This window comes from Jaculus jaculus, chromosome 14, assembly GCF_020740685.1.
Source record: "Jaculus jaculus isolate mJacJac1 chromosome 14, mJacJac1.mat.Y.cur, whole genome shotgun sequence".
NCBI classification, from domain to species: domain Eukaryota; kingdom Metazoa; phylum Chordata; class Mammalia; order Rodentia; family Dipodidae; genus Jaculus; species Jaculus jaculus.
In genome coordinates this window covers 51,375,020-51,382,521 of record NC_059115.1, presented here as the reverse complement: position 1 = coordinate 51,382,521, position 7,502 = coordinate 51,375,020, and positions in this window count along the sequence as shown.

Genomic DNA, 7,502 nt, shown 5'->3' with positions numbered 1-7,502 from the left:
ATATATGATCTATTTTAGGGAATGTTCCATGTGCTGCTGAGAAAAATGTGTATTCTGCAGCATTTGGATGGAATGTTCTGTAGATATCTGTTAGGTCCATTTGTTCCATAACATCATTTAATTAAGATATCTCTCTGTTTAGTTTTTGCTGTGATGACCTGTCAATTGATGAGTGTGTTATTGAAGTCTCCCACTACAATTGCATCTGATGTTATCTGTGACCTTAAGTCTAATGGTGTTTGTTTGATGAAACTGGGAGCCCCTATGCTAGGTGCATATATGTTTAGGATTATAATGTCCTCCTGCTGAAGAGTTCATTTAATCAGTATGAAATGACCTCCTTTATCTTTCCTCACTAATGTTGGTTTGAAGTCTATCCTGTCAGATATTAGGTTAGCAACCCCTGCTTGTTTCCTAGGCCCATTTATTTGAAATACCATTTTCCATCCTTTTACCCTAAGGAGGTGTCTATTTTTTATTGAGAGATGAGTTTCCTGGAGGCAACAAATGGCAGGATCCTGCCTTTTCATCCAGTCTGCAAGCCTGTGTCTTTTGGATGATGCACTGAGGCCATTCTTATTAAGAATTATTATTGAAAGGTATGCATTTATTCTCACCATTCTTATTTTGTAGTGTTTCTGTTTTCCCTTTACTTGTTTAACTGTTATTTGAGTGTGGTTTATTTTTTCCTATTTCCTCTTCTGTGTGTTTTGCTTTCTCTTTGGCATTAAGAATTCCATCTGTAGAGCTGGTTTAACCGTCATAAGTTCCTTTAGCCTGTTTTTGTTGTAGAATGTCCTTATTTCTCCATCAATTTGGATAGATAGCTTTGCAGGATAAAGTAATCTTGGTTGACAGTTATCTTTGAGAACTTGGAATATACCATTCCAAGCCTTCTGACTTTAAAGTTTGTATTGAGTAATCTTTAATGGGCTGGCCTTTATAGGTGACTTGCTTCTTCTCTCTAACTGCTTTCAATATATTTTCTTTGGTTTGTATGTTTAATAGTTTAATTATAACATGGCGAGGAGAGATTCTTTGCAGATTTTGTCTTTTTGGTGTCCTAAAATCTTCTTGGATCTGCATTGGCATTTCTTTCCCAATTTGAGGAAAATTTTCTTCTATGATTTTGTTGAAAACACCTACTAATTCTCTGGATTGAGATTCTTCTCTTTCTGTTATACCTTGAATTTTTATGTTTGATCTTTTTATAGTGTCCCGGATATCTTGAAATTCCTATTCATACCTTGCTATTAGCTTGTATTTCTCTTTGTTGGACTGTATTAGATCTGCCATCTGGCCTTCTAGTTTAGATATTCTGTTCTCTCCTTCATCCATTCTACTAGTGAGACTTTCCACAGAGTTTTTCATTTCATTGACTATATTCTTCAGAGCCAGGATTTCAGCCTGATTTTTCTTCAGTATTTCTATTTTCTTATCATGTCTTGTAATGATCTCTTTATTTCATTAAGCTGGCTTCCTGTGTTCTCTTTCAGAAGTTTGTTTTCTTCTTTAATTCCTTTGCTTTCTTTTTGATTCCCTACATTTCTTCTCTTATTTCTTTGAGCATAAATGCCATCATTTTCTTGAAGCCTTTCTTGGGCATTTCATCTAAAACACTCTCATTGGTTATCATTTCTGTTGGATTTATAGTTTTTGGTGGGACTGTATTGTGTTGATTCTTTGAGTTTCTTGTATTATATTGTAGCAACTTTTGCATCCTGAATTGGTTTGATGCTTGGGTTGTCTACTTATCTGCATTGTTTCCAGACATGCAATCCACCTCTACAAACACTCAGGATATGAGTTCAAGGTGCCAGGTGTAGTTCTTGTACCCTGATCAAGCCATAGAAGTAATCCTGGGTGTTGAGTTTGCTTGCTAAGCAAGTATTCTAGTGGACTGGGTGGAATAATTTACTGGCAAATTCTAAACTTCAACCAAGTAACATACATAATCAATAAAAACCAGCACAAAGTATGTAATTGTGGGGATTAAAACAAACAGATAGTCATATAAAGCCAAAATCCCTAAAGGATCTTGTCAGCTGTGAGGTAGAGATTTCTGTTCTGAATTGTGTTCCAGGTCAACCTGGATCTGGATCAGACCTTGCCCCCAATAATAACAGAAGCAAGAAACAAAGGCCCCATATATATGAAAGCACCAAAGGCAATAAAGTATTTGAAAATGGTAAAGCCAACCAAGAATATATTCCCCATAACCTACCCTGACAAGGAAAGAGAGATTAGCACTTGCAGGACTGTGTACCTGGTTTTTTTTTGTTTTTTTGTTTTGTTTTGTTTTGTTTGTTTGTTTGATTGGTTGGTTTATGTCAGTCAGCCTCCTTACCTTTTGGAGTGGGCTTCCAATCTCACCAGTACTGAGTGCCCACCTCGATCCCTCCTTGTTGTGCTGGGCAGCTGTACCTCTGATCAGCTTTGCTGGCTGTGCTGCCACTGGGGGCTGAATGCTGGAGGTTCACGGTTCTGATGGTGCAGGACGGGAGAGTTCAGACTTCTGGAGTTGCTCGCACTTTCAGTAGCTCTTTAGTTGACCTCAGCTATCTCTCCTTTAGAGTTCTTAACTTTGCAAGAAGGCTGATGGAGATGAAAAATCTATGGCTTGGTCTCTGCTGCTGTCGCCACCGCCTGGCGCACCTAGTGGGGCAGTGCCTGGTGGGTGAGCGCGGGTCGTGGGATGCAAGCACTCCAGTGGGACTTCTGCTTTCTGGTGGGTCTTGCTCTCTCTGGCTTCTCCACTGCGTCTAAGAGTAACCTATACTCCCTCACTTTTCAGAAGAAGAGTGTATTTTGCTGGGGTTTGGCTTAAATCCCTCCCTAGGCTGGTTTGGCATGGCTCCTAAGCCGCCATCTTACCCAGAAGTCCAAAACAGTTTTATGAGTCAGTGACTATTGTGTTTTTCTTGAATGTGTAACGTGTATGGTGTATGGTGTATGCACATGTATTTGTCCCTGTAGCACCACTTAAGCTCTCCTGCAGCAGGACTTGCTTGTCTGCTGAGACCACAGTGCAATGTCAGGTATTCTGCTTCATTGCTCCTCTGGTCTTGTTTTGACCAGAAGTCTCATGGGCTACAAAGATTCTTGGGTCTCTGCTCCCCTGCTCAACCAGGGTTGTAGGCACATATGGTACTCTCAGATGTTCTTGTGTCTTCTGGAGATTTCAACCCAGGTGGTCTCGGGTCCCCTCAGGCCCTCATCTTTCACAGAATGTGCACTTGATCCCTGAGTCATCTTCTAGCCCAAGTACAAGAATGTTTGATCAACTATGCCACATACATTTAAAATAAGCTCCCGTCTACTTTTGTCTTCTATGTTTTCTTTTTGGGTCACATAGAAAATAAAGTGGGAAGCTGTGATAGTGTGGTGATCGAATGGATGTCCCCCAATAGATTTAGGAGCTTATTAAACCTTTAGATCTCAAGCCACCTGGCTAGAGAATGTGTCACTGTAGGTGGGTCCTGGTGTGGAGCTCTAAGGTGTGTTTGGGGAAGATCTAAATTCCAGACTAAAGATATACAGAGTGTTTGAGCTCTGCATGGGGTTCCTGGAGTGTGCTTGCTTGTGGTGTTGGTGATGGTTTTTCTCTCTGCATGGACCTGTGAAAGGGGGCCAGCTTCTTCAGCCATTATAGAACTCCCCGTGGATCTGAGAACTTCAATAAATTTACTTCATTCCATAGCTGTGTCTGGTCTAGAAATTCATCTCAGTAACATAAAGCTGACTGTGGCAAAAAGCATTATTACCCTATATGTATCAAAAGGTTTTCATGTCACATGGAGTGACTTTTCTCTGAGTATTAGAAGGAAGTTAAAAATGCCTGGTTGGTACTTGCAATTATTACTAATTTTTGAGTGATGTTGAAAGTAATGACAATCAGTCAAGTGATAGTATGTGTTAAAGCAATGATGATGGAATGAACATTGTGGTGGACGGAAGAATGTGCACAACACCTCCAATATGTCTATGTCATAATTCCCAGGACTTGGAGGTGTGTGACCATAAATGCAGAAGGGGCTTTATGATAATGATGATGCTAAAGAAATTGAGATAGGTCAATATTGCTCAGTTTTAGATGGAAAGGTAAAAGTAGGGAGATGGGGCAATGTTGGGATGTTGACTTTGTAAACTTAGGCAGGTTAAATGGATCAAGAAATGAAAGAAACCTCAAAATTCTAGAAAATGCAAGGACACCCATTCTTCCCCTAGAGCCAAGGAATGACACTCTGATGTAAGTACTTCTGACATCTAGAGCTCTGAGCTCATGTTATTGTAAGCAGCAAAGTTTGCGGCCATATGCCTTAACAGCCACAACTCATAGCGATGACAATTCAAGGACAGACAAACTCTAAGGTCAAGAGGATCTGACCCCATCCTGTTTCTGAAATCCTCTGAAAGTAACCCATCCTTTTTTTTTTTTTTTTTTTTTTTTTTTTTTTTTTTAAATAGGATTGTAATGGGCTTATTTAGCAGGAAACAATCAGGGTCATGGAACCAGAGCAATAACAGGAGGTTCTTTAATTTGAAAAACTTCTGTCAGGGGATATGTTTCTCAACAAATCATATTCACTTACCCCCCCAAAAAAAATGTGTTCAGGGTTTCCTTTACTCTCAAAATATTCCCAGATCACACAATAAAACATAAAAACTAAGCAGTTAGAATAGTGGCTTAATATTTATTTTATTAGATGATCTATAAAGTAGAAGGTCCTCATTTAAACTACAATTTATATGGTAACATGAAAGCTTTTACTTGAACAATTATGAGGACATAGGGATGAGGTAACATGTTCATACATGAAAACACAGAAGACTGTCAAATTCCACATGGCAAGTGATGGTTCCCACTTCCCCCAGGACTTCTTTCTTTTTTATTGTTAGTTATGTATACAGTCATGTTGGTACCATCATTAGCCTCCTCTCTGTCCTCCCTCCTCTGCAGTGACCCTCCTCACTGGGGATATGGGTTGTGCATTGTGGGGTTAGCCATCAGTTATGGGTAAAAGGCAATGTCTTTGTGCATAATGAGCCAACATGTAGCTCTAACATTCTTTCCACCCCCTCTTCTGTAAATTTCCCTGAGCAATGCTGGGTTCATTTTAGGTCTGCTTCAGTGATGAGGTCTTGGGAGCCTCTGTGTCTCTGGATATCTGGTTTGGTAGGAGTTGAATATTCTCTGTGTCTATCTCTTCATCCTTGTGCTGGTACCAGGTTCACCAAAGAAGCAGCACTCTTGCTTATTTCCCCAATTACTCTTAGGTTCAGCTGGGGCACTTCTGAGGTATGATAGGCTGGTTCTCTCCTTATAATCTGTGTCCATCTGAAAAGAGAAGCAAATTCTCCAATGGAGAGTGAAGTTAGCACCTGATAAATGGGATAAACTTTGCTTTTTAAGAAAGAATTTAATAGGTGTAGGCCCTCTTGTAGCCCACAATTGATGGGAGCTTGATAATGAAGAATGGGCTTGTGTTTTGATATGGTTCTGACTTGATTACCACCTCTAGATATGGGTACTGTTCCACTGGGCAGATCAGTTTGCCAAATCAAGACTAGTTGGTTACCAACCATGGCTGTGTGCACTTGTGTGAGCATCACGTCAGGTTGTTTGATGCTCAGTAGCTTAGACCATGAGTTGCTTGGCCAGATGTTGGTCATTTTCCCCCAGTCACTCATGTAGCACCTTCTGGCACTAGAGGAGCTAACTGTCTGGGGACTGACTCTCTTCCAGCTTCCAGCCAGGTCACTCCATGTTACATAACAACAGCATATGATGTCTTCAGCAGTAGGGTCTTACCATTAACCTTTGGTAGGTTATCAAGTACTCTGACAGAAATCTGTCTTCTTTTGGGAAATCTTGTAGGTCTCTCTGATCAACTCATTGTGGATGATAGCCACTTGCTGGTCCTGTGAGTTACAAGTCAGCACCCAAGAAGATATGGAAGAAAAAGATAAGTAATATAAAAGAGATAGAGAGAAAAGGGAGTGGGGGGAACAAGAGAAGATTAAGGTCAGTCTTCATCATACTCTCTCCAGGGCCTAACCCCCTGAGCTTCTGAAGTGTCCAGGTTGTGTACATATAAACACCAGGAGATGATTTTATTAGTTCTGCTTGCCTGGTTTGTATGGAGAGTTAGTTGTTAACCAGCGAACATTTAGATCTGTGCTTAGATAACTTAGTGGCCATTTAGTGTGATGTGTCTGACTTCAGAGCATTGACCCAGATTATCATCTGGTAAGGCTTAAGACCAGCTAGTTAGGAGTGGCCTGGGATTTCCATATGAGCCACTATATTCACTGCATCACTAGATGTGGTTGGGGAAGAATGAATCGGAATTTTTCTAGCAAAACCCAGGGCGTTTTTGAGTAGCTTTGTGTAGCTATGGCAGCAGTTCTCAAGGATGGCCTTAGACCAGCAGCATTGGCATTACCTGGCACTTGGTTCTCAGGCTGCACTCCAGACCTACCTGATCAGAAACTCTGAGGCAGCCTCAGCAGGCTGTGTTTCAACAAGTCCTACAGATGTTATTCATGCCTTTGATCACCAAGAGCACTTATTGTTGATTTTGTTGCAGGAAACACTACTCCAATTGGATGTTAGAGTTTCAGGTGTGGGAAAGAGATGGAGAGACCAAAGGAGGAAGATAAAAAAATTGATTTTTCTGTACTTTCCTCTCTTTTTCTTAAGAAATTATTATTTCAATCCTTTCCTGATAATTTGTGGTTGTAAATAAATATTTCTTTTTTTAAATTTTTTTGTTTATTTTTATTTAACTTGAGGGTGATAGACAGAGAGAGAAAGAGGCAGAGAGACAGAGAGGGAGAGAGAGAATGGGCACAACAGGGCCTCCAGCCACTGCAAATGAACTCCAGATGCATGTGCCCCCTCGTGCATCTGGCTAACATGGGTCCTGGGGAAATCGAGTCTCGAACAGATGTCCTTAGGCTTCACAGGCAAGCGCTTAACCGCTAAGCCATCTCTCCAGCCTGCAAATAAATATTTCCTTCACAGAATAGGCTCTTAGCCTAGAGACCGCAAAGTCATAGTAAAAAAATCTTCTAGGACTTCATGAGCCTCTTGGGTATTTTTCCAGAAATTAGGTGTTTAACATCATGTTAACAGCTCAGCTTCAGCTCATTGACTATAGTTTCAACAGTCAGTTTATAACACCAAACACAGTCATCAAAGTCAAATCATATTAAAGTGAATGCATTGTCTGAGAGTAACTCAGGGCAAATACCAATGACACAGTACTCATTTTAAAACTTTCTTAGCTATTTTAACTCAATATATTTATTCAACTCCAACTCTAACTCTCTTGGCTTGAAAATTCAAAATGGCAAAAGATCTATACAATATGAAGAGAACCCAGAGTATATTACTTAAATCTAAGATCAGATCACTAGATAGCAAGTGCTGAATAGTATTAAGAAAATCTAAGGATGGAGAAATGGGTCAGAGATTAAGACCTTTGCCTGTAAAGCTT